Genomic DNA, 27,830 nt, shown 5'->3' with positions numbered 1-27,830 from the left:
GATGACTTAAGTTTATACCCTTTAACTGCAAAATCTAATTCTTAGCACAACCTTTGATAACTAATAAATTAATGTACTGTTGGCACTATTTTTTTCTATTAAATGATAAAAGGACACAATTGTTTTCTGTGCTTTTCTGAAGTAGAAGGAACAGCATTAAGAGATGCATTTGAAGTCAACTGCAAATGTGATAAAATTGGGAGAATTTTTGATTTAATAATAATTTGACATGTATAAAATAAGATGCATAGTTATTTCCCTTGTTTTTGACTTTCAGTTTTCAAAAGTTAACTCCTTGTGGCTTATGGTGAAGGAGTGCAAAGTGTCAACATCAAAGAAATGGGTGGACAGGACTTCTTTTTCAGCTGCATTGTTTTTGAGCCAAGCTGAGTTTAGATCCAATATAATTCAGTAATAAAGTGGGAATTTAACTGATGAAAGTGGAGCTGCTTTGAACTTTAAAAAAAAAAAAAAATCCACCTTGGCTAGATAATTCTCTTCACGTATTTTTTTTTTTTTTACTACTATTTTTAGAGGGGAATTTAAGGACTTAAGGGCAGAAGGCTTAAACTTTGCTTTATTGAATTGTTTTCTTCCCTGAAGATCAGTTGCAAGGTACCATAAGCAGGCGAGAGATTCCACAGGTAAATGCCAGGGAAGAGCTAACTACAGAGCAGCTCTGCAGCAGCATTGGAGGATTAAAACTAATGTGTGGGGATAAACAAATACTGAGATCGTACGGGATTTACAGTATATGGTAGATCCTGCAAAGCACATGAAGTAGCCCTTTTTCACTCATCATTGAGTAAGACTCAATTTTCACTTTAGAAAATTGTATTTGAAAGAATAAGTGGAGAGTCCAGACCCTTCAGAGTTCTGTTTTGCTTTACAGTTCTGTTTAAGGTCATCATTTTTATAGAAGATTGTTTGTTGCTTTTTTTAATCTTGAATATAGTACCAGTGCATAAACACAAAACACACTGGTGCTAAGAAACAGAAGCAGTAAGAGGCTTCAGTTAATATAAAAGAGAAGAATTAGGCATTATTTAGAGCTGGCAAACCAGAACAGTTAGCAAAGCACTAGAATACAGAGAATAGTTGTTGAGGTGTCAAATATCTATTGGGCATAAATAAAGTCTGGGCTGAGTCATGCAATTTGGCTTACACAGGAATGGGAGCAGAGCAGAGAATCATTCTAGTCCCTTACTCTCCTTGATAGATATTTCAAGATCTCAACATGGATCAGGAAACATTTGAAGTTGAGATACAGAGAGGTTGGGTTACTGCTACTGTTATGTTCCTCTTGCACACATAACAGCACTGAAATGGTGTTTTTTTTTCATGGCTCATGGTTTTTCAGGGAAAGCATCTTTGGAAATGGAACAGCACTATAAGAACCTGAATTTAAGACCTCTTTTCCTTCAGTGTTTGTGGTTGTGTTTTGTCTTCCCTAGAAGCTGGTAGAACCTGGTGCTGGCCTTTTCTCTTATGTTTCTTTGTCGGATACGGGTATCACTTTCTAGCAGTTTGAAGTTTTTCTTTCCATGGTTAGTTACTTGAATGAACATGTTTCAAAGTTGGTGTGCTAACCATGCATAAGTTGTGCTGTGTAGAAGTTCTGAGCTTATTTTCGTTACTGGTAACTGGGCAATGAGAAGGTATGAAGACAATGCATACTAGAAAGAAATTAAAAAAAAAAAAAAGCCAACTGGCACTCTAAGTTCAAAAAAGGAAAGTTAGACTAAATAGTGACTTCAGTGATTTAGAATGCTTTTAAGGCTTGGCCTGAAAATCTTAGTATTCTCCACACTACTGGTGCTCAGACTCAAAATAAGTTTGATGGTATGAAAGCTAACATGTTTTAATTAAATATTTACAAGCTGTTTAAGAGAAAAAGCAAAGCAAGATTTAAGCTATGATTATAGCATAGATTAAAGAAAAGCTACAATAAATTCTAGTCTTTAAAACTCACAAGAAGGCTGACAAAAGATTGCAAATTATTTGTTACTATACAAACTAAGCCAGTCTTCTTCTTACAGTTACTCCTTTTGAAGAAGGATATTTGTCCTGGCCAAAGACAGTTACAATCTGCATAAAGCAGCCATGGTGTCAAGATGCCTGAGCATGTTATTCTTACATTTTCATTCACTTTTGTCTCAATGGGGAGGAAGTTACACCATCTTATTTGTGTCCTACTCATGCTTACAAAATTAATTTTATCAAAGCAAGAGATGGCTGCTGCAAAAAGTTTTTAGGGCAATGAGATGCGAGCAGATTTTTACTGTCCTCTTAGAGGAGGAGAAGCTAAGAAGAAATAGGAGGAAAGATTTTTCTTTAATAAAAGTCTTTGATTTTTACTGAGATGTGTCAATCAGCACTATAAGAATTTAAATGAACTATAAAATTTCCCATATGTAGTCATTTATTAATTTGCAGTGTTGTGGAAGCAAAAGCTGGCAAAGTAAAATACGCAGGTCCTTAAAAGGTGAGAGTGGTACAACAGAAAATAAGTAATGATAATATTTCTTACAAGCTCTTTACTTAAGGAGCGTTGACTATAATAAAACACCAAATTAAAAACACTTCTAAAATTTATATGTCATAGAAGCAGTTTGTCCACTCAAGTTTCATAGTCTGAGAAGTAGACAGCAAGGAAGATCCCAAGTAATTGCATAGAGAGATTTGTCTTTGCTGGCTAAACCTGCTTGAGTGATTTCTTCACATTTCCCATAATAACAAGGAGCAAATCACAATGAACATCACCTTTGTTAACACCAGTTCTTGGAATACTGGAGCAGTTCATGCTGCAGCATGTATCAGTGCTCTTCAGCAGTAACAGAGGTGCCTTCCTCTCCACGCTACTTTGGGGACCTTTTATGTCTGATCCCACTGGTGGCATTACCTAGCTAGATTCCAACATCAAACACTGTTTCCCCACCACTCACAGTCACACTTGTTAAAAACCGTAACTTTTTATTTGAAAGCAGTATTGAATTTTAACTTCTGTAAGTCCAACATCCATACCAACTGCTCCAAGAAGAGTGAGGTAATCTGCTGAATTTGGGTTTTGAGCACAATCCAACGAAGGGAGACAGTCATGAGAGTGGAGTCAAAGTGTATATGTGACAATTCCAGTCCCATTTCTGTCCCAGGCTTTGTTAAGAATGCTTTGGGATAGCCTGGAAGAGGTAAAGAATAATTAATTGGACTGTAGTGTCAACTACACAGGTCATTTTTGTGTGGCACATGAAATTTTGCTGTTGTTTCTAAGGAAAAAAAAGAAGTATTTAAATTCAGGCAGATTTATTGTCTAGTTTGAAAAGTATAGACCTCCCTGAGAGCTGAAGGATCAGACAAAGGACAACCAGCTGTGATGCTTCAGTTTTTGTAGCCAGAAGACAATGTTTGAATGAGGAAGATGAAGGGTACCCTAAACAGCTCTGAGATAACACAGAGAGCTCAAAAGGAACCAGCACCTCCGTGTCTGAAGTCCTGTCCTTCCACACCTGCTGTTTCACTACAATCGTGGGAAAGCCAGCTTAAGATTTTCTTCCATGGTATAGTATATAGTTACAAAATAAGTTATTTTATAATATAATTTAAGAGGTTAAGAAGATTTGCAATTGAAATTTATGATGCCAAGTTGAGCAGAGTGCAGCTAGTTGGGCCGAGCCGTTTCAGTCGCAGGTAGCGTGCTGATCGTACAGCCAAACACATTGTGCAAACAGGCGTTCAGCACAACGTCCAGCTTGGCCAGGATGGCTGGTTTCAGGTTATGTCCACCACTGTATCAGCCTCCAAATATAAGGGATATGTGAAATGTGTGTATTCAACATTAAATCATTGTTCTGTTTTACGTTCAGGAATAGCTGCTGTGAAACACCTCTCCGCTTCCAAGGATTAGTTTACAAGGAACAGTTCAGCAGCTACAGGCTTAGCCATCGTGTAACCTCACCTAGATTTATGTCAGCACAAAGGGACAAGATACAGGGGTTTCATTTTTATGGAGCATATTCTGTGAAGTTGACATCTGCACTTTCCAGAGACAGGGAAAGGAAAGGAACTCTTTGAATATGCTTTGCCAAGCTTTTATCAGTAAATTTCCCCTTATGCACCCTCTTCCATATGGAACGTAAATGGATAGGGCAAAACTCCAGTGTCCAGCATACCTGAGTTTAAGCAGTATGTAATTCCCTGCTCTGACGTCCTGGGCGATGAGTGTCTATAATTCAGTGTCTCGTTCAGAGATCCGGGGAATGGTGATAGCTCCCTGCAGACACAGAGGATTGCTGCCTTACCACTGTGTGCAAGCCTCTCCACATCTGCATAAGAAACAAAGATGCCTTACTTGCTGAAGTGAAGCCAGTGCTACTTCTGTATGTGTAAATAAACTGCCTGGGACACCAGCCCATGTCAAGTGGCAACATCATTCAGCTCTGTCCTGAAGGAGTTTCACAGCTCATGATACATTTTGCAAAGTAACGGTGGTTGCTAATAGTATTTAGCAGCTTTCTAAGTCATTGGCTTACACAGTCATCCTTAATAATAATGATTATTTTTTTTAATTTTTTCCCTAAGAAGGTAAAGAAACGCATCCCTGGTTAGAATCTGAAGGCTAGAAAAACAGATTCAGAAAAGAAAAATAAATATAATTTTAAAAATCATAGATTTAGTCACTAAATTCGCTAAAATCATAGATTTAGTCACTTCAGTGATCTCCCCAAAAAACACAGTGGAATATTCAAGTCAATGGGTTTTGATGGTAACGTGCTGCCCCGGTGAGCTCTGTCTTGCTATACAGTGAACAGCCAAAATGCTTGTTAAAAATATTTTTGCTCAGCTGCTTTCTATAACTTCTTGGAGCAACTGTCTGGAGTGCTGGGTGAATACATCCAAGGACAGTGCTGGAGCAGCTGAGACAGTTTTGCACACTCACCACTGTGCCAGAACCAGAATGTCCAAAAACTGAGAATGTTAAGTCAGCTCAGGGGCATTAAAGCCAAACAGAGATTTGGCTCTTAACCATCCTAGGCAGATCAGGCTGCCACATTAATGACCTGTTTCCATTTAATCTCAGGAAGGCCATTTCAAGTGGTTCTTGATCAAGACTGAGTCAAATAGTGCTAGAGATTAGTGTCTGCCTTCCCCAAAGTTCAGTAAATTCCTTCAGTAATTTCATTGCGCAACCAAGTCCTTGAGTCAGTTTTTCTTCAGCCAGATTCAGGGATATTCAGTGGTCTTTGGTTACACAAGTGAATCAGGGATTTTGCCTGCTGAGCCTTAGGTGCAGGGGACTCGAAACAGCAGATGTGGTCTCATTGCTGAGCTTACCCCAGGCTGTCTGCTGTAAGGTGGGATCAAGGGTGATAGTAACTTCCATGACTGCTCTTATGAGTTGAGCTGTAACCAGGCAGGAGCCTGAACAAAACATAGCCTTTCTCACAGCCTTCAATCAGTATCACATTTGAACAGATCTTTCTTCAGGCTAAGTTTACATTTTTCTGTTTTGTTTTGTTTTAATAAATTAAAAGAAAAACAATGGCTGCACCATTGTGTACTCGTATGGTATACAGACACACATTGTCCATAAGCTGTGAAATCTTTTTGGTAGAGAAGAAATCAGACTTCTCAGTTTTCGGTCTTTGGATTTCTTTTAAATGGTGAAAATGGACCCTATTTCTACAGTCTTTAACGTTTTTCAGAAATGCAGTCACCGTAGATCTTTTAATCTGTTACTGCAGTGTAGGCAAGGGAGAGGTACCTCTGTAAGTAGTCCACACCTTCAGGTATTGGCAATTCTCCATGATTCTTGCCAGGATTCCTCAAAGATCTTCCTGGTATACCACAGTACAGCTGTGAGGAGAGAAATATTCACTAGATTATCTTTGTGCAGATGTGAGTTAGTCAATCCACATAGTCACGTACTGATTTCCCTTCAGAAATTTAACAGAAGTGCCACACTTACATAGTGACCTTTTTTTCAGTAATGAAATCATATGTAAACAGGATGGTGTCAAACGTGAATTGTAAATCTACACAGCTGCTGCATTCATACTTAATGCAGCAGTGAATCGGTGAAAGCTTGCACATGATGTTTGAAGAACAAGCACCAGTGTGAAAAACAAATGCTCTGCTTATCAGGACATAAAGTGGAGGGTATTATCCCATGGGTTCTCCAGTCCTACCCTCAGATGTTAGTCCTTGCCACACACAAGTCTTCAGTCTTCATGCACAGCCCTGCTGCAACGCCTGGTCATGAGGTACACCACCAGGATTACAAGTTCACTAGCACTGAGACATGCTGATAATCTCCTTTTTGCACCCTTGAGAACATCCCTTACTGGTGTTCTCTACACTATACTCCAAAGACAGTGTAAAAACTGGGACTTCACTGACCAGAAAAAGAGCAGCTTAAGCTATAGCTAGAATGTAGCAGCCATCTGTGCTGAAGCTCACATTATGTGGTTTATAGGCCCTTAAAGTATTTGCATGTCTAAAGACTACTTAGAAGTAGTATTTCTTTTAAGACTCCTGGTTTTGTTCAAGCCTGTGATGAATTCTGGCTACCTCCATGCTGCAATAATACAGCCAAAACATATATTTTCTTACTGCCTCCTCCCAGATTCTGTTCTCTATTTAGAAGCTAGCAGTGATGGTTTTGGACTCATGATTATGGTATTAAGCTAAGTGTAAAATATTTTTCTTGGCATAAGATAGAGCATAAATAGCTTTAATATCAGTTTCAGGTTCTCTTTATTCCTTAGGGAATGCCAGTTCTCTCTCAGACTGAATCCCAGAACTAAGATCATCCCAACATCACCCTTACCCCAGCACCCTCTTTCCAAGAAACACAAACGGAGCATGGCCAGGAGCTCTGCTCTGCCCCCCAGGACTTCAGACAGACAGCACAGAACTATTGCTCTGTGCAGATCTTTAGCCTTTATCTCCCTTCCCTCCCAACCTGCAGGAATGCAACAGTTCTCCATGATATCAGGCTCTCTCCAGCACTAGGGTTGTCTCCAGCCTAAGTTGGTGTTGCTGTTCAAAGAATTATTCCCCATGGCATTTTTATATCTTCCACTGGCCCCTGCAGCTCAGTTTGAAATTAAAGGGCGAGTGATTTTCATTTTCTGTAGCACAAGCACATGGGAATGTTGCCACAAATTCCAGGTTTTAAACCATGAACCATGTCTGTTTGACAGACTGGAGCTTCCCTAAGTCATGAAGCTGGAATTTCAGTGATTACTGTCACAGCAGCCATTGACTAAGGAGTTATATGGCCAGATCAGATTTTGAAGTGAGCTCTTTCAAGAGTACCTGCTCTTTTTCCTTGGAAAAGACATCGTCGTTCAATCCAATCTACTTGGTGTACCATATCCTGAGCAAACACCAGCATTTGTCTGTTTGAGCTCCCTAGTCGAGTTCTTCCCAGGAACATTCCTGAAGAAGGTCCTGCAGCCACCACTACATTGTTAAGAAGCCTTTAAAAGCCCCACCTGAAGTCGTTGCAAACAGCTACCTTCCTGCTGTAAGAGTAGGCAGCAATGCCAACTGTGATTTCAATCAAGCTGATAGCCAGCAACAAGCCAACAGACCAGGGAGTCACAGCCCCATCATATTCATGCACTGTTTTCACTGAATGCACGTCTCAGGGTTAAACACTCCGTGACGTGCCATCACCATCTTTATTTCACTTTAGTCTCTGCCATCCAATCCTCACACAAGGGCTAAGATATCCCTGTTAAAGCCAGGCTCAGGGCACACTGAGGACAGCAGAGCCTCTCTCCTAGCAGCTGCCTGGGGCATCGAGGAGAGGAAACACCACCACGAACCAACTGAGGAGCCTCAGACACCCTTCTTGCAGACCATCTTGAGCCATGTGTGGAAGAACTGCTATTGTTAGTGCCACTCAGGAAATATTCTAGGGAGTGTGTAATTGTTTACACACAGATTCTTTTATCAAGACTTAATTAACTGCAGTCACAACACATGTTCACTATTAATATTTTAAATTACTGAGATGGTTTTAAAATCTATTCTGTCGGCCTTCTTAGAAACTTCCACCAAAGGTTCCAAAAGTGGTAGGACATTCCTCTGCTTGCAGTGCTAGCCCCTTCTTGCACAAAGGTCTTCAAGTATAATCTTGCATGGCTTCTACATTTCATGCTTATGACAGAACAAAAGGAACCATTTCTAAACGTTATCTGGTGGTGATCTAATTTTCTTCCTTTGTAAATAGCTCTAGGCATTTCTAAAAAATAAAATATTTTACCCAGCTACAACAAAAGTTGTTGTCATCCACCCTAACTGCAGAAAGTGGTTACTTTGGATTTGGCCGCATCTTCCAAATACAGTTTCAACAGTCATTTGATCCAACAGAAGAAGCCACAATGAGAAGCATTTTGCTTCTAAAATCCAGAGACCATTTATAAAAGTCTAGACATTTATCCTAGTCAGCTTCTTCAGCTGGATCCCCTTTACTGAAGTAACAGAGAAGCAGCTTCTTCACCTTTTAAATAGAAAACTACTTAGTCCAATTCAGACATAGTAGGATTCCTTATACAAAGACCTGGGAGGACTGCAAATGAAAGCCATTTTGCACTACTTTTGGATTTTCTTGAAAAGTTAGTCAGTGCTCCAAAAACTGTCAGGAAAAAAAAAATCATATCCTTTTGAAGATTACATTACAGGCTTGCAAGAAGATTCATTACTTGGGTCACAAGGCTTGAAGCTGATCATTCTCAGCCTATGCTCTAGACAGTCTGGCTGTGCAGTACGCCTAGTCATTAAAGATTTCATGTTTGTGGTTTTGCAGAATTTTAGTTTCTAAAGAAGTTATTCTGACATTTTAAGGAGACATTGACTAGTCTGGTTGTTCCCCTCCACCTCTTGCAAATATTGGCATTTAAATCAAGATTATAATTCATGCATTCCTTCTGTGCATTGTTACACTTATGGTTGACCAAATCTGGCAACATCATTCCATTAACATTGAGAAGACTGTTGTAGGTTTCTTCATCTAATCTGTGTAGGTTTATGCTTATATATTAAAGCCTCTCCTTTTCCTTCCTGTCATAATTCTCTCCTTGCGTATATCATATTGGGCAAGGTTCTGCTCCCATATTCCTTCCAATACAACCTTTATTGGAATAAGGGTCTACCCTGGTTACCCACCAGAGGAAGCAAATTCTTACCATCTGAATGTCTGTGGGTAGTTTATTATAAATCATGGCTCTAACTTCCAGGGACACTGCATTTCCGAGCCAAGTTCCCCAAAGAATGCTCATAAAAGTGAGTGTTCTTGAGATTAGCTTAAGTATCTGGGCTCCAAGCCCATGGAAGCACTCCGTGCCTCTGTTTTAGGATCAGGACCTATATTCCTCCAATTATGCAGTTCTTGCACTACGTAACAGAGAAACTAATAGCTGAAGGGGTGCTTTATCTAGGTTTGTGGTTATTCTTGTTCTTCCTACTTCATCCATAATCAATAAAAAATTGCAACATTCTCACGCTTCTCGTGCTTTCCAATGTATTTACCTAAGGCTACCACTGATATAGGGAATATTAGGACTACTGCTAGAGGGCTATCCAGATTTGAATGAAAAGCATTTATTTCCATATTTTCTTAAAAAGCAAGCAAGCAAACAAATGATGACTACAACAACAACAAAAAGCATTATCTTTTTCAGGTATGCACTAGCTATAAACTATATCTAGTCATAGAAGACCAGTTTTGAGGAAATACTGTAAAAATCACAGTGATGCAGTGCAGCATCACTGTTACAAGCCAGAGGGCTTCATTTTTATTTTTTATGAAGGTAAAATCTTTGCTTTTATCACCACTTATTCTATTGGTGGATAAAGACAAACATAAATTGTTAACCTAACTCTGATGGCAGGGATATGATCTGTGCAAAGCTAAATCCATTTTAACAGTGAGAGTAAAATGAGCAGTTTCCTCATGGGTTTCAAAACCAAGCTGTATTATCATACTTCTAAAGAGGCTTTGTATGTAACATAAAATACAACTTTTCACTAAAGTATATTTTTTTCAATATAGCAAAGGCTTTAGAGATTAAGCAAAGATCTAAGTAATACAGAACAAGTAATTGAATAAATGTTAAAATTCTTACCTGTGAAACAAGCCAAGAAAACATAAGAAAGCTTTAATTACAGCACGTAATTTCTAGACCCTACACCTTCACTTTTCTGCTTACCATTTGACTATCTCTACTAAATAAGACCTAGAGTACTGAACTTGGATTTATTTGTTGAGATAAAACACAAAACACTTCAGCTTTACCACATTCACCACTGAACATATTCTGTTTTGACTGGCAAATGCCAATGTAGCTGAAGGGTCCCAGTAGTCAGCACTTAGAAACAGCTCCTGACAACTTTATATTACTTGCATGTTCCTACTTGAGTGTTCTCACTATTTCTAATTATTCTGGACAAGGAGTTATTAAACTTCTTGCTAAGCTCCTGTTTTCATCTGGATTTTTCATACGTACCTTTTTCCTTAAGCAATATCATGGTTTGTTTGACAGTGGGACTCTTCCAGCTATTTTTGACCTGAACTTTGGACAAATCTGCAGGAAATCATGCTTTGCTACTTCTAGTACTAGCAGAGATACTTGAATTTTGCTTATTTATTTTCTTTTCAACATAGTTATATGTTTTGGGGAAAGAGAAACTTCTTAAAATATAACCTATATCACTGGAGAAGGTGTGAGTTGACGGACAATGGTCCTGGAATCTGAGGAGACATTCCGTTGTAGAGCTGGAGCTGCCCTGGGAATAGTGGGAATAGCCCTTCTGTACTTCTCCTGCTGAGCAATAATGCTGGACTGGTAATGCCTGCACCATTAGATTTCACATTAAATTTTCCTGAAGAGGTCAAAGGGCAGACTGTAAGTTTTATGAAATTTACATGCACTTAATAATTCTTATATTGTATGACTTTTGAAGCTTTGTAGCTGTCCTGGTATCATTCTGATAATCTGAAGTGTTAATTAAGCATGAATGCACGTTCTAAAGGTTGTAAGGTATGACAGTAATTACTATCTTATTAGATACACTTATCTAGGAATATAATCTCTTCCTTCATTGCTCTAGGAAAGGGCATGGGCCCAGATTATTACAGGTACAGTGAATGGCAGTGAAAGCCAGGCTGGGACTAAAAAGATTTGAGTGAAAAGAGAGAAAGAGAGAAAAAAATCAGACAGAGGGAGAACATTTCTATCTTAGTTTCTGTGCAATCAACAGTAGCAGACATCTGGCTGGTTAGATAATCTCCCTCCATGTCCAGGATGGTTGAGTCATTGATACATCTAAGGGAGCAATTCACAGCTAGGTATCACCAGCATTTATATTCTATTACATTTAGGCTGCTCCACTGTTAATTTATTTTGAGTCATTGCTAGAATGCTTTTGTTTTCTGTTTAAGCATGTCTGGTCCTATGAAGGATTCCAGTTAGCTCTAGCAGGCATGAGGTATGCCGTTTCTGTGGAAACATCAAATCTAATTAAAATGGTAGTCAAGATATAATGCCCTTGGGTGCCTGCAACCCAAGGCATATCTGGGATGCTGGGAGATGGGATAATTTCCAGTCAATCTGTAAAGGTCATTTTGATGACTAGGGGCATCATCTTCCAAGACATAGAGAAGGCAGATGTTAATAAAGTCCTCTAGCAAGGCGCAGAAAGCAGAGAGAGAGACAGTGACACCAGGAAGCACTAGATCACCATCTGTGGCGTAATGACCACACGGACACCAGGGTTCTTTTAGGATCAGTAACTGCTACTACTGTGTTGATGACATAACTTCAACTCTCTCTTATCGAGGGCATAACTTCAATCTCCCTTATTAAGGACAGGCTCCCTTCTTACACCATTTGCCCCACAGCAGTACTTTTCCACTAACTATTCATTGGTCAACAACTTTGCCCGGCAACAGCTAAACTCTTAACATTCCTGATGGCCTCATCGTTAAGAGTCCAATGTTATCACCAACCATGGGGCTTGTCAACCCCCATGGCCACACTGCCACAAACATCATCTAATACCATTTAAATATTAACTGTTAAAGACTGTTCGACTGATTTATTAGGCCAGATTTACCCAAATTGCTGAGCAAATGAATCCTTTTCCTCATCAGTCAGGTTCCAGCCCCTACCAAACTTCACCATAGGGGTGAATGAAGTGCCCAGAGATTCCACGCCATGCTCTAGAGGGATATGGCCATCCCAGCAGTGTAGAGCCAACCAGCTCTGTCTTTGCAGCTCCATCCCACCTGCCTGCTAGGTACTTCTCTCTGCTACTCCTTTGGAGCTGCATGTTTCTTGTTGTTGTCATGTCACAAGGCAAACCACCATTCTTTACATTGTTCCTCAAAACTTCAAAGCCATTTTTCAACAGCGGGGCTTTCCAGACTCCTTCCTACCTCTTAATAAGACATATTTTTCTCTTAAGTCTATTGATTTAGATTTTCCAAAACTAAGTTTTCCTTCTTTTATTGCTTTTTAGATCTGTTTCTAATCATTTGGCATCATTTTTACTCCACTTGGCAAAAATTCCCAATGTACTTTAAATTAATGTATTGTAAATTTAAGATTTAATTATTTTTCTGTTTTCTCTCCTTCCAATTTTTTTTTTAAATGTTGGTTTTGGCCTCAGCATCAAAGCTTCTATATTTACTGTCAAACTTTCAGATTAACTGTATTGTCCCTACACAACTTATGGTATATCCTGAACTGTAAGTTTAAATTCTGTATGCACTAACACAACGTATAACAAAACTAGAGAAATTCTTAACACCCATACAGGGAGCTAATTGGATTTGGAATTCTTTTAACCTTTTGGCCTCAATGCTATCAGGTATTTGTGCCTTGGAAGCTGTTTATATTCTGGGATAATAAGCACTATTTTATTCTGTTGTAAATATGCTGTCCTGAAGTTTCAGTTGCTATTCCATAGCCTCATAATGGCAGACACAATAACAGGACAGCCTGATAGGCTTTCTTTGGTATGATATATCATTTTACAATCCTAGTGTCCCTTCTTATTTACCTTCTCTCTAAACTGCACACATGCATAGCCACATTAAAAGCAGACAATGTTACCTGCATAAAAATGATAAAAATTGTCATTCAGCTTTATTGAAGCCAAATGCGTTCTGGACAAAGCTTTTGCCTCGGATAAAGATTCCAGGTTAAGAGGAAACGGGCTTTCCAAGAGCAGCTAGAGAGCCTAAAGCCTCAGGTAAATTTAGGTTAACAACAGTCCCTCTGTTAATACTTCACCAGTTCTCAGTATAGAATTAAAGCAGATTTCTTTTTGTGGTTTTAGCATGTTATATTTGGTCAATTGTTGTTTTCAACCTTTCATTAAATTTGCCTTAATGAGATTAACTTACTACAAACCATAGTTCCATGAATTGGCTAATTAATGCACATGTTCTGTTCTTTAGACATTTAACTAATTATTTTGAAATCTCTCAGGAAAACAATAATCTATTGCATTGGAAAAAAAATGTTAAAGCTTTTATTGTGAGACTTGTAAAGCATTTAGCACTTGAATGCCTCTACTGATGAATAGGAATCTGATCTGAGTTGGAGTCTCCAGCTTACTCTGTTAATTAATTAAGGCTATTTTTCTGTGAAGTCAACATGATTAATCATATTGGTATGAGACTAAAAGATTGCAAACTAGACTCTGTTTTAGAAGATGGGGAATAGGTATAGAAGAAAAGACTGTCAGTCTTGTAGTCCTGAAAGTCTAGAAAAATTGCCAAGGAATAGCATAACCAATTATTATTAGAACTTCCATTTAGAAGCAGGGAAATTGAGACACAGAGAGATGCCCAAATCAAATTATATTGTAAATCCATAATAAACAAATTAAAATGTTTCTTGAGCTGTGCAGATGTGGTGAAAACATTTCACTTTGATGTGACTGAGTTACTCCAACTTCCAATTTTCAGCTAACCTGAGAGACATATTTATGCTACCAATGAACACATGCTCCAGGATAAAAGCAAGATATACAACCTATAAAGATGTCAAACAGCTCCAGTTCAAAATAAAATTCTGGCAACAAAATTAATTGGTCGAGGGATTTTTTCTGCAGTTTATTTTGTGGGTAGATTTTGTAGTCCTTTTTGGTTGTTTCTAACCCCAGTGTAGTGGATGATTTAGGGTGAAATGACTGCAGTGTGTGAGCTTAAGTAGGAATGATTTCCAACTTATATGTATTTACAGAAATATGGCTGGTAGTAAACCTTCCTGTTTTTCATTAAAGGATAAAAATATAACTGTATTTTGTAACACCTACAAAAGCTATGGGAATTGACAAGTCTGGAGACATTCTATTTAAGTCTGGAAATGTCCATTCCTCTTCTATTTCTCACGCCTTCTAGAATTTGCAGGTGGACAGCAAAGTTGTTCTTTCAGTCTAAGAAGGCAGCCCATGAGGGTGTTAAATCAGTACTACTAGTGAGTTAAGCAGCCTAAGCAATAATCTGATTTAAAAATAATTAAGACACATCAGAAATGCATTTAAATTTAAAAACAAACAAAAAAAAATAAGAAAAAAATGCATAAAAATCTTCAAGAGACATAAACTTTAATGTGTAAAAATAGATAACTGAGAGTGGGAGAAACTCTGAAACTTATTTGTTGCACTAGCATACTGATAAATAGCTGAATATTAACATAATTCATCTGGATTTCACACCTTTAATATTGCCTCATTTGGGGCCTTTTGTTACTTCATTTTTACAGTTGGACATTTTACAGCACTCCAGTAGAAACATCCATCCTGATGGGATGACATCAGAGGTCTGGGGATGTAAGCAAGCTGTGGTTAGTACATATCTGAGACTGTGGGAAAAGCTTGAAAATAGTGTTCATTGAAAGAATGTGCCTGTTAAGATATTTATGCTTCAATCCTTTATTTTTGCAGTTCACCAAAACTATGATGCCCTTTGAGCTGTCACAGCTATCAATCTGCAAATACCTCAAACTCATTCAAAACAATTGTTTTTGAAAATAATAATCAGAGTTGACATCTGCATTGCAATGACATCTTGGTCTGTTTTGAAGGTCAGAGAGGCAAGCTAGCAGCCTTTCTCCAGATTTCTGCTTAATGACTAAATATTGCCTTAGTGCTAAAGATGGTCACACTCACTCAGACAAATGCATATTTTTATATGTATGCATCAAGGAAAAAAAAAAAAAAACAGCCACAACATTATTTGAAAAGAGTTGAATATTTTGTTAATCCTTATGGTGGAATAACAGAGCATTAGTCACCAGTTTCAGTATCAGAGCACTTCCAGAAATGAAATCCACAAAGTACACACTTTCACCAGAGTCAAATTCCAGCTTCTCCAGCAGGGTTATATACTGGAAGTCTTAATGAATGCCAGGTACAAAATACCTACCCACAGCTGCCTTCCTTTCCCTGCTAACAGCTTGTGTTGGAGCAGCATCAAAGCAAGCTACAAGCATAGCAAATATAGGCACCTGCACAGAGTAATTACCGAAGCTAATGCCAGTATATATTAGCTTCAGTGCCCCTGTGGAAAAAAAAAAAAAAAAAAGGTATGGATTAACTCATGGCATTCAGTTTATTATAACTGTCTCACTGCACATCCAGTTTTTATGAGCACTAATAAAGCAATATCCATCTTTGTTCCTTTTTTTTATGTCTGATGATGGAGTCCTTCAGCCATGACATTGGAGTATGCTTCAAAGCTACCCCTTTGTCTGATTTTCTCCTTTTTTTTTTTTTTTTTCATTGCAAGCTCAGCATTAGTTTGCAGGTTACTGCCTATTCCCTGCCAGCACACATACCTCTGTTGATCGATGTGCACCTCTGATATAATATTTACTTTTAAATATCTGATTATGTGTTTTTTCCTCATCATCTGTAACCAGCAGGAATCCTGGTTAGCCCCAAAAGACAATTTAGATATCTCTTCTAAACTTCAAAATGAATTTCAAAATCAGTGCTGTGTGCACTGGATATCAATCTAATGGGAATTAAATTTAGGCACTCCTAATTTTGGTGAATATTGTCCTATGCTGGAATAAATCTGGAAACACAGAAATGGAAAAACTGCTACTTCTGTAACCATTCTCTTGAGCTGCCCCCAAAACCACTTAAAATTATTTGTATTGTGAAACTGTTTTTTTTTTTTTTTTCCTGCAAAAATGAAGTAAAGATAAAAATAAATTTGAGCTCTCATACGTTGCCTGCTCTGCATGTGCCTGTTTTGTCTAGACTGTGAGCAATGAGAACCAGACACCATCTGAAATGTTAATTTACTTTATTAAGGAAACAAGGCTTATATGATCCCAGTATCTGTGTCCCCTTAATGACTTTTGAACTCTGTCTGATTCGAGCTAATGTGAGAAGTGGGGGAACAACAAGCTAATTAAACTGTTACAAGTTTCATGCAAGTTAGAAGCTGGACAGAAGAGAGCAAGCTATAAATGCTCCAAAAGTCTGTTGCAAGAATGCACGTATACTCTGAGATCAATGAATCTGTACAGGCAAGATGTCTGATAAATCTCTGCAGGAAAATAAATAAATAAATAAATTAGAAAAAAAAACTGAAATTACAATTGCTCAAGATACTCAAGAGAGACAAACAGCAAGCCATGCTTTGTTTATCTGGTGCCCCATGAATCAGGCTGTTAACCTGCTGAAAAACAGCAATGCATCCTGCGATGCTGCTGCCTGACAGAGATCAGGTTGTCCTGGTGCTGGGCTGAGGATCAGCTGCTGGGGCTAGGCTGGGGCTGGCAGAGTTGGCACAGCTTGGTACAGATGCCAAGCTGCATAAATGTTGTGTGAAAACAGTGTTTACTATATGTGTGCGCACATTTGGCTTCCAAAATTGGAGGAACTACAGGGGCATAAAGCAGCTCTGACAAAAGTAGCTTTCAGTCAGAAGTGAGCTGAATATCCAATGTGTCACCTAGGGCTGCAGGGAAAAGAGATGCTAACTGATGTCTGCAGGTTCTCTGCTGCAAGGTAGACAGTAAATTTATCTTCCACGGCCTCTTTTTTAGCATGGGTGAAAGGAAAGAGTAGAAATAGCATTGAGAGACCATCCCTGGCACCACAACTCATAGTGATGCTGGACCAGAAGAGCACTGGTGGGAGAAAGTGCATACAGGTGTGGTATATTCTGCACAGAGCACGTGGGGTGGGGCCAGGAGGGCCAGCAGAGAGAGATCTGAGAAGAAATAAGCTGCATTTTGCTCCTGGTACTATGTGTTCCTCTGGGCTGTTACTCATTTCTTGCTGAGTCTCACCCCATTTCAGCTTGAAAGTTCAGGGACACTCTGAAGGCTTTCTGCACATAGCTCGAGGGTGAGCACGTGGCGAAGTCAGCTGCTTTCTGTCCACTGCCCTCCTCGGGGAGCCCTGCCCTGGTTGCTGCAGGAAAGGGATCCCTTCTGAGGCTGGGGACAAAGAGTTGGGTGCAGGGGCAAGAACCCAGCTGTACCTTTGCTGGTGGGGCTGTCCCAGGCTGGCAGGCACGCAGAGACACTCAGCATCCCAAGGAAAGGTGTTTCCCAAGTGTCACATTAAAAATTCAGCTGTTTGCTCTGCAACTGCTAATAGCTTAGTGATAACACTCATGCAGCAAGCTCTGATCATGGATATTTTCTGGTAGATGGAGCTTGCTGCTTCCTTCTGCCAGCCACTTGCTGGTTTGGAAGTTGTCTAGATGGGGAATTATTGTATTCAGGATAGAGTTAATTCATTCTATAATCTCGATGAAAATGAAGCTCAGCTGCATGCTGCCCTGCTGGGCTCTGAAGCTCCAAGCTACTGTGGCAGCAGGCAGCAGAGGTTGGGCAGCTCTGTCTCTCTGTCTCTGGGTGCTCCGACTCCTGGCTCCTCAGCTCCCAGGGCTCCAGTTCTCCTGTTCACTAGCAGCTCCTGCACGGTGGTGGCCTGGTTGGAGGGGAGTTTTCTGAAAGATGCTGCCCTCAGTGTAACTCTCACCCATTATACTTCAGGTTCGTCTCCTCTGGTGAGGGAGATGCTGACAGCAGAAGGGTGCATTAACTGGGCGGTTGGTGATATGGAGTATGGCTGTTGTAATTACCTATTGCGGGGGCAAAGAAGGCGTAAGAACTTTCCCTGAGCAGTGCTCGGTCCTGCACCCTGGCTCCAGGAGTCCCTTAACCCACCCTGGGGAGGGAAGGGAGGAAGGGATAGGGTGGCTTTTGTAAGGAACAAAATTTAAGCCAGGACAAATTACTCTTCTGTTTCTATTTCTAAGTTTTATCAGATGGGCAGTGGCCAACATTTGTTTAAGAAAAAATCCCAGCACAAGGCTAGATTATAGACGTGACTGCCATGGAGCACATTGGGATCAGAACTAGTGTGAGAAAGTCCCTGGACACCAGCAGTACTACGTCTTCAAGCAGAGCTGGCTGCCTTTCTTTGTAAGCACACCCCATATCCTATAGAATTCCTGTGCAAATGCTTGTACCTGGAGGATCAACCCAAGAGGCTGTAAGAGTGCCAGATCCTAATTTAGCAGCCCTAGGTTTCAAAGGAATCACAGACTTGTTTCCCAACTGTGAAAATTTCCCCTGTGTTGACTGAACTTCTTATCGTGCAAAGTAAGTTCAAGCAAGTTCTAGATTTCAAGTGAAGAGAAGCAGGCACCAATATGTTCTCTATTGCCTTTTCTTATTATTATTACTATTGCTCATTTCCAGCAACCGAAACACTGTTTATATCCCTGCCTGTGTGCCAATGTTTTAAAATATTTTCTTGGTTTTCCTGTGAGCAAGTGGAGGCCCTCGTGTTTGATCTCAAAGTGCTTTTTCCTTCAATCCCAGTGGATTAAAATGTGTATGAATAAAATACACAACTCTATAAGGTGAAGATGCTTCTGAGAAGGTTGTGTTCAGTAAAGCCAAAGGTCTGACTTTGGGCAATTGATTCTTTGTATTGCAGGAAGCCTGGAAGTCCTGCTGGGTGAGGAATTTTCACAGGTCTGTATCAGAAAAACCCTCGCCATGGGAGGAGCAGAGGAGCTTGCAGTGTTCCTCCTTGTGCTGCAGCCTAGAAGCAGAACTTGCCTGTGAATGGCCTCTTGAACCTGAGCCACTGAGCTAGGAGAAGTGGCCAGGCTGTAACTGCCTTTGCTCTCCCAAAACTTTCTTGTAGCTTAATTTCCCTCAGAGAATATCTTGACACTTACGAATAGGACTGATTAATTTTTGGCTTCTGCTGGTTGATGGTAGACCTGGAAACAGCACATGCTGTCTTCAGGGGAGTTATGATTGTCTGACTCTCTCTGTGAATGACACTGGGGGCTGTGCTTGGATAGGGGAGTGCCACTCACTGCACGAGGAAAGGTACTATAAGAATACAGTGAGAAGGCAGACCTTGGCTTAAAATAAATGACACTTCCTCTTCCTACAGAAAGAAAAACAGGAAATGTTTTTAAAGATCTTTTAAAGAAAAAAACTCGATCCTGCAGAAGGAAGTAGGGGGTCCAAAATATGAAGACAGTGAGAATTTTGCAAGGGGAAAAGTTTCGAGGTGGAGCATAATCTTCTGACCTGCTCTTTGGGGTTGGGACCTCATTGCATCTACGTAAGTATTTGCTCACTGGCTACATGCTTTTAAATGCTGTGGCAGGAAGAGAAGTTGGTTTGAAGCAAACATATAAAGCGTTCATGGTCTTGTGTAATTCTTGGTATGTTGACAGAGCAGTAATGAAAGGCTGTTTCAGCTGACCAGTTGGAATATAAATGGAGAATGTGCATGTGGTAAGGAGATCTGCATTCAATTACTATCTTACCACAGACTGGCTGTAGACAAGACAATTCTTCTGTGCCTCAGTTCCCTAATTCTGAAACAGTGATGTTCCTTTGTCTGGCTTGTCTACTTAGATGAGATGCTCCTTAAGGCAGTGATTGTCTCTTAAAATGTTTTTTTGTTTTACCAGCTAATTCAAAGCAGCTCTGATTATCTGAGTGCTACTGTAATTCTATTGCTCCTAATGGGACGAAGTGGTTAATTATTCATTTGTTATCTCTGGATTTCATTTCTGTTTTATTTATTTAATCTTGGCAAAGAAAATGCTTTATTCTTAGATAATAACATTGTATGGTATTTTTGGAAAATCATTCTATGTGATGTCTTTGTTTCTCTTTAAACTCATTGCATTGAAATTCAACAACATCAGCAATGGTATTATGAATTCCCGTACTAGACCATGCAGACTGTTGTGTGTTTTTTGTTGTTGTTATTTTCTCTCAAACTAAGACATTTTGCTCTAAGCAAACACCTGTGATTACCTCCACAGTGTTTCATTGCCAGTTAGCATCTGGTGCATGAAGATAGGCTGATGTTGCCAGATTAAACTTGAGATGCCAAAATGTCACTAGCCTAGGTAAATTTTATTACAGTCTCTTCGCATATCTGTTATTCACATTAAAACTATCGCTTTGGCGCAGAAGCCACTTGACCTAACTTAAAAATATTTGACCAGATAACAAGGAGACGTAACAGTCTCTGGAAGCACTTCCAACTTGGGATATTTAATTAGATCTTATGACTGAAAATTCTTGTGATCATCAGAAGATCAACATTCCAACATATTCCTGGTTGTGTTTATTAAATATTCCCTTTTTTGGTCCTGAGTGTGAATGTTTGGAAAAATGTTCAGTTAATACAACCCACTTGACTTCACTGGCACATTTCACAAAAGAAGGAGAAAAAAATGTGGAAGCCACTGAAAACTAAAGGGTTCTTGCTTTGGAGAAAAACAAAGTTTAAGCCAGTGCAACAGACAGGCTGGAACTCCTCCACAGCTTTAAAAGGAAAAGACTCTATTGAAGACTCTTCACAAAGCTTCTTTGCTTCCTTTAAATAAAAGAAGAACCAAAACACTTAACACTGTGTAAAACACATTTCTTTCAGTGAAGCCAGCTTTACCTTAAATCCCTAGCTAGTTAATCTATACAAATTCATTTTTTAGCTTGAAGTCTCAGAAATTTGACGCACCACAGGGACTTCAAGTTTTTAGTCTGGATGGAATTTGCTGACAATACTCTTAGCTAGGGCACTGATACAGCGGGATTAGTTTCTTTCATTATGTTTGGTAAGAATAACTGCTTTCTGTCTCAGGAAAAAGACGAAAGGGGGACAAGTAAAGAAAACATTTTCTTTCTTTCTCCCTAAATCTCCACATGGTATCTTGAGACACATGTTCCACATAAGAATGATGTGCAGACACAGTCATTTTGAATGTGGCTGGGAAATCCTTTGTGAAGCCACAAGCTCCACAAGTTGCATGTTTACACCTGCTCAACAAGGGAGGTCTAGTTATAAATCTGGAAGCCTAAGTATAGTTACTGTGGAATGGGGGTTGGCTTCCAAAATGTAGGTGGTCAGTTTTTTCTGTGGAACTTCTGCTGTGGGTGACTGGCAATCCCAAATGTGCCCATGGTCAGGTATGCATTGCATTTCCAGACAACTCTAACATCCTCTTGCGTTTCCTCTGTTTGGGTATTGGTTGATGATCACAATAGAATTTCCTGGAAAAAAACTTTTGCTTTACAAATGCTGTGTTACTCTCTTGTAAGTGTTGAAGTTACTTACTACGAGCTTTGTCAAACAACAGTCTGATTGTTATGAAAGCAACCTTCAAATATACCACCTGAATAAAATACTTGTAATTCTTCAGTGTAACAGATTTGTTTTATAGAAGACTTAGCAGCAGTTCTTTCTTTCTTGCCCAAGGGTAAGACTGATTATGTGCATGTTGCTCTTAAAATTTATATTTCAAAAAAAATAATAATAATAATGAAGGCAAGAATATTGTACATCTCTGTAATCATGCTGTAGCCATGTAGCCATTACCACTGCTTCTTTCTTTAGGCTAGAAACTGAGATTAGAGACTGAAGGTTGTAATAACAGTAAATTATACTCTATAGCTAGCTTGGCTGGTCTCTGTGTGGAACGGGCACTAACTCGACTGTGTGTAATGGATGCTCTCTAGTTCTGGACCATTACTTGTGCAGAACATAAGTATGCTCTGGTAGAAATTGTTAATAAGCATACTTGCTGATTTTCCTCCAGCCTCCAATTCATCTCAGAACCTCCCCATCAATTTGAACTCATTTTGGCTGAAGTGAGAGCTTCAGGGAAAAGAAAAAAAAAAAGAAAAAAAAAAAGCTGTAGTCTTTCACATATGTGCAGTTACTGCCTGTTTCTGTTCTGTGAAGAAAAGGGTAAAGTTAACTTCATGATGTAGAGTCATGCTGCCTTCCTATTGCCTTTATATTGATCCATGTATTTGTAGGGTCAATCTAGACTCAGTCATTACCTGTTTCTGAATGAATTTTTGTGTAACACACAGTAACCACTCCCTTTATCCATCACCTGGCTTGCATGAATACCAGTAGCGCTCCATTAGTGGCTTTAATTCAGCAAGGGTCAGTAGTAGTTAATGTTTTTAATGCTTTTAGTGTATGAAAGTGGAATTAATCTGCTACCACCAGTGGCTTTAGAAGAATGATGGTGAAGAATTTTTGCAGTCTGACCAGATATTTGGCCTGCTAGTTTGAACAGAAATGTCAGGTTCTAACACAAGTTTTACATTTTAGTTTCTACTAAAATTAGTGAAATTGCCAGCTTTTCCTTGTTTATGCCTTTTGCTTATACATTATTCCAACCTCTAAGTACAAGGGACTAAAACATCTGTTGAGTTTCCAAACCTGTAATTTCCCCCCAACAGCCGAATGCTTACAGCCCTGTTGACTTTTTTCCAGCAAACCTAAATTTGTAAAGACTCAACTACCTGTATATTTCACCAGATGGGCACACACTTCTTTTGTGGTGTTTTGCTGACAGATCTAATTCATTTTTTTTTCCACTGCTTTTGAGCTGTGTGAACTGATGCTGGTCTAAACATTATATGTCAGTGTTAGTGCTGCATTGTGCTTGACCTAGTGGGCCTGACCTCTTGGCTTCCTGCCTCTTTAGCTACTCATTCTCTGCAGCACAAAACTTAAAGGTTCTCAATGCCTTTGACATACCCAGTCAGCAAAGACACGAGCAAGATGGGGGATAATAATTTAGTCTGCCTGCAGATTTGGGAAGATATAGTGACTTTTAGAAGATTACCTTCTAATCTTAAGAGGCTACAAGCTGCATTGCTTTTTAAAATGAGTGCTTATGCCCTGCAAAAATAGGCCCCTGCATTCCACGAAGAGAAAAGAAAAAATTAGTTCTGGAAAATTAATGAACATGTTCCTTCCCAACAAAGTTATTTCCTCAGCATCTTCAATTCTACCAGTTTCTCTTGTTAATAAGGGGTTGTATCAAGAACTAGCACTATACTTAATTTCTGAAGCAGAAGTTTGAGTGAGAAAGAAACACATATAAAATTGCAATTGTGGTTAGGCACCTTCTGAACTTCTTGCTGAAAGCAGCCTAAAAGATTTTACTGTTGAAGACTTACAACTTTAAGTGAGAGAATGAATCAGGAAAAAAGCACAAGGTAAAAGAGAGAGAGGTTATCTTTGCTCCCTTTACGCAGCTCTGCTCTTTGAGCTCCTAATCATCTGATAATCATCTGAACCTATAGTTCTGCCTCAGTAACTCACTTTTCCAAACACTTCAGCTGGGTAACTTCATCCTTCATTTGTTTCCTGTGCCTTGCCCTACAGAAGCTATATAAGCTCTCTGAGGGTTTCGCTGTTTAAAGCCTTGGGTTGTAAGCTACGGAAATCTAAATGTAGGTCAAGATGAGTTGAAATCTTTTAAATACAGCCAGCCACTGCTTCCTAAACATATCCCTGGAGCAGCTGCATGAAGAATGTTTACAATTAAAAACAAAACAAAACCTCAAGCAGCCAGTTGAGAATGTATTCCTGTTCTAGCCAGCAACATTCATTAAATGTGATATGTGAATAAAATGTTATTTTGTGCTTGACCTGACTTAGGATCAGCATCTACAGAAATGGTTCTATTCACTTGCTGCTCCTGTACCTCCTGGAGGACCCTCAGAATGAAGGCCCAGCCTCAAGTTAAATGGCCCTAGCAAGGATGCTGGATGCTAAAGCTTCACTGGATGTGAAGCTTTACCTCATCCTGGTTTCTAGTAGGATGGGACATCCCCCAGTTTTTTTTCTTTTTTTTTACTTCATGATTTGACTTGTGCAAACAAAATAACAGGAGGGGAAAAAAGAGTGTGAGAGAGAGAAATATGTGAGTGAGTTCTGCTGAGAATGAGTCAATCCCTTGAAACCCAGCAGGGGCACCGTCTGCTCTCCTTATGGAGCTCAATGGCTTTCATCCCGATTCAAGTGTCTCCTACTCCTCCCTCCCTGCTGAAGGCAGATGTGGGTTCACTGGCAACAGTGGGCCTTGTTCTTTGTGAGTGTTTAAGGCCTGAGCAATCATTTTAAATTGAAAGCAGAGACAGTGATGCTATTACAAGATTGTCTAGAGCAGCAGTTCCCAACTGGTAAGACATGCGTACATTTAGAGGAAAGGAGTTTCACAAAGCCTAGACTAGAAATCAGCAGAGAAAAACATGAGTATGATACAGAGCAGCATCTTCTCAGAGCTCATGCTTTAAAATATTGAGAAAACTTTATCAAAACATGTTGCCAGCACAGACTTTGGTCAGCTATGACATAGAAAAGGTCAAAGCAAGTTCACGGGAGGCTCTACAAGGGTATATGAGGGGTATGTGTTCTTTCCTAATTTTAATGGCAAATAATCATTTATCTACAGAAAGAAAACAATTGCATAAGATGCACCTCTTTATAAAACAGCTGACATGCCCATGACATGCACGTGCATTGCCATTTGCAACAGGGGAGGAGGATCAAGTATAGACAGTCACACACTTCAGCAGGGATCAGGGATTTATGTGCATTTGCTTTGCTCTAAAGGGAAACAGTCTGAGATATGTCATCAGTGTGCACTGAAGAGGGAAAAGAAGCCTAGACGTAAAAGCCTGGCTTTACAGATAGTCTTAAAATTTCTTTGAAACCTCCTTGTGATTTTACTGAGGTGTAAATCTGATGAGGGAGGTTCAACAGAGCCAGTGACAACTGAGGTATTTAGAACCTCAGGAAATAAAGACACTTTTCTTTAAAACACTTCTCAGTCATTCAAGTTTGAAAAAGAGGGAAAGAAAAAAAAAAAAGCCCCTGGAACCTTTAAAACAGTGAAAGCATCTTGTCTTTTCAGCAGATAGTCAATTTAAAGGATTAAAGGGTAAGAAAAGCATCATTGCCAGCATGCAATTTCCTCCTAGCAATTCCTCCTCATTCACTCAGTTTCTACTGCACTTGGAAGAATCTAAAGAGATGGCTACGACTCTTCATAGACTCATACCGGTAGATGTTTTCACCCTTGGCAGAGGTTGCGCTCAGTAAGACAGATGATGTACCAGGAAAAAGCAGCATTTTGTCCTGTCACTTACTCAGGTTGCAGAACATGTACATCCTCTGTCGGTGGCTGAAAAAATTCACCTCAGGATCAAAACGAAAAACACTGAGGTCTCTGTCAATGTATGACTCCTATCACTAATGCAGCAAATTGCAGCTTTGCTGTGACTTCCTTATCTTGTCCACATTTTTTCTGAGTTGGTCGCTGTTTAGCAGAAAAAGAAATGGGGGGAGAGAGGGGGGAGATTAGAGCCTGTGGTTTGCTCCATGGCCCCTAGAGGCGTTTCAGAGCCCAGTCCTCTGTAGTTTGTGCCTTCCCTTTTCCGTAGCAGCTAGGAACCACTTTCGGGATACCTAGCAGCATTTTGATGGCAGCACAGAAAAATGCAAGATGATGGAAAGGTGAGGCTTTATCCCTAGAACCTGGGCTTTTGGTGCATCTATCCCCACGTGTTTGTATTATCTCACTATAAATTCGTTCCAGGCGAAAAGTCAAGTGTTTTTTAAAATGAGTAAAAACCTTTAAAAGTACTGAGATATGAAGTGGGTTAAATTTGCCACTCACCTGGCTTTCCTTGTCCTTCCTCTTCAAGGTCTCTCATTCCACCTTAGGGAGCAGCAGTAAGGTCTTGGTGTGGAGGAGGTTTCATTTTGTCCCCATCTCACATCGGTTCTTAATCGGCACTAATTTAGCACTTGATACAATTAGCAGTGAGCTGTTTATCAAACCAACCCCCCCGCCCCAGGTCTGGACACCCCAAGCTGGTGCACCAGGTCCTGGGGTGAGGCAAGGAGGCAAAGCCCAGAGAGGCATGCCGGAGAGGGCACCCCATAGCCGGCATGTGTACACCCCATGCACATCCAGACACTCCTGTAAATCCATCAGGCATCCCCTCCACATCCCACACAGCCCTTCCCATGCACCCCCTGTGTGTGCCATTCGCCCCCTGGATATGCATCCTGTACCTATTCCACGGGCACCCCAAAATTGCTCTGGATGCCCCAAACCCACAAATGCCTTGCCTGCACCCCAGCTCACACCTTGCACAGCCAAACCCATCCCTGCGCCCTCTTCGGCACCCCTGGGCACCCCTGGGCACCCCTTCCCCACCGCTCCCTGCCCGTCCCCGGCCCCGATGCGGAGCTGCCGGGAGCCTCGCCGACCGCAGCCTCTATCGCCTCCGGGCACCGCTTCCCCCCGGGATGTGGGGGGGGGACAACGGAGGGGCTGCGGGCTCCGGGGAGGGACGGGGTGGCGGTTCCCGGTGCCGAGCCGCGGAGGGGAAGCCCGGGGGCGGGGGGACGCCGGGCATCGCCGGGTGAAAGCAAGCCCGGGGGTGTCGGAGGTAGGCGGGGAGGAGGAGGCAGACCTGCCCCTCCGGGGGGAGCGGGCAGGCAGATGCCGGGCTGGGAGCGGCGGAGCCGCGGGACCCCGGCGGGTGGGGGCTCGGTGCGGCTGCCGCCCACCCCCCTGGCTCTCCCGGGGGGCTGCCGCTGGGAGAAGCGCTCACCTAGGGTTCCCCTCCCCGGGGCACGCTGAGCAGAGAGGGAGCGAGCCGGGCTGTAAGTACTGGGCATCTTTTGTGCGGGGTTTGGCGCAGGTCTGTCGTTCCCCGGCGGCAGGTAGCAGGGGCTCGGGCAGGAGAAGCGTTTGCAGGCGGGGCTGCGAGGGTCGGCTCTCGGGCTCTGCTGGGGCTGAGGAGCCTTTCAAATATCAGGGTGCACGCTGAAGTGTTCCTGCACCGCGCATCTAGGTCTCTCCTGCTTCAGACAAAACGTGTTGGGTTTTCTATCCCCCCTTTCTTCTTTTCAATTTTTAAAAATTTCTGCTCCTCTCACAGTGCTTTGCACCATGTCACACAACTCTCTTACTGTCTCAGGGAAGGATAAATCCCGGTGACACCACTAAAGTGCAATGTGTGAGGATGAGGGAAGGAGATGAAAGCTTTGTATCATTAACTTGGGAGAGGGGAGGAGGTGGAATGCATGCTGCCTTCACACTGTGGAGCAATGTGCTTTTGGGGACTGCTTTGCCATAAAAATAAAATAAATGCTTTGCCATTTAACTCCCTTTCCTGTACGTGCATATCTGGATACTGGCCTGGCACCACACCCTGCACTCAGGCTAGAAGGGGATGGCATAGCAGGAGCTGGAGATTGGGGACAAAAAGACAGGGAACCTGTCTCTTCCTTTGCAGCTTAAAGATGCTTTTTAGCCCCAGCCCAGTTTTCTGCAGAGCAAGTCCATAGGGATAATTCTCCCAGACTTGGGAAGCAGAATCAAGTGTTTTGAAGCCCAGATTATGCTCTCCACAAATGGAATGTCTGAAAGGATGAATGCAAATACCTGGCTCCAGACATCTTACTTCAAA

At 40.8% G+C, this 27,830-nt stretch overlaps 1 protein-coding gene and 1 long non-coding RNA gene across 14 annotated transcripts in view; one reads left to right on the top strand and one right to left on the bottom strand.

The window, feature by feature from the left end:
* Nucleotides 1-2,952: 2,952 nt before the first annotated feature.
* LOC140002922 (uncharacterized) lies at nucleotides 2,953-27,820 on the bottom strand. Of its 7 annotated transcripts, none has more exons than XR_011810587.1 (6): nucleotides 26,024-26,811; nucleotides 25,494-25,663; nucleotides 15,446-15,580; nucleotides 5,762-5,853; nucleotides 4,170-4,322; nucleotides 2,953-3,179 (listed from the first exon to the last, which is right to left on the bottom strand). It is a non-coding gene; the product is annotated as an uncharacterized lncRNA (long non-coding RNA). The 7 variants fall into 7 exon arrangements; XR_011810588.1 differs by lacking the exon at nucleotides 15,446-15,580 and adding an exon at nucleotides 14,737-14,842; XR_011810586.1 differs by lacking the exon at nucleotides 25,494-25,663 and adding an exon at nucleotides 14,737-14,842.
* Nucleotides 19,744-27,830, top strand: part of MYLK (myosin light chain kinase) — a 209,729-nt gene continuing 201,642 nt past the window's right edge. For 4 of the 7 annotated variants that reach the window (XM_038182232.2, XM_038182230.2, XM_072040781.1 and 1 more), the window contains exon 1: nucleotides 26,882-27,021. The gene's annotated coding sequence lies outside the window, so the exon portion shown is untranslated. Of the gene's footprint in view, nucleotides 19,815-25,789; nucleotides 25,861-26,881; nucleotides 27,022-27,830 lie in introns of those variants that run through there. The other 3 variants (XM_072040779.1, XM_072040780.1, XM_038182231.2) reach the window with 3 other exon arrangements.

The sequence above is a fragment of the Anas platyrhynchos genome, chromosome 7 (genome assembly GCF_047663525.1).
Source record: "Anas platyrhynchos isolate ZD024472 breed Pekin duck chromosome 7, IASCAAS_PekinDuck_T2T, whole genome shotgun sequence".
Taxonomy (NCBI): Eukaryota; Metazoa; Chordata; class Aves; order Anseriformes; family Anatidae; genus Anas; species Anas platyrhynchos.
Note: the sequence above shows the minus strand (reverse complement) of the source record. Positions and strands in the feature narration are given on the sequence as shown.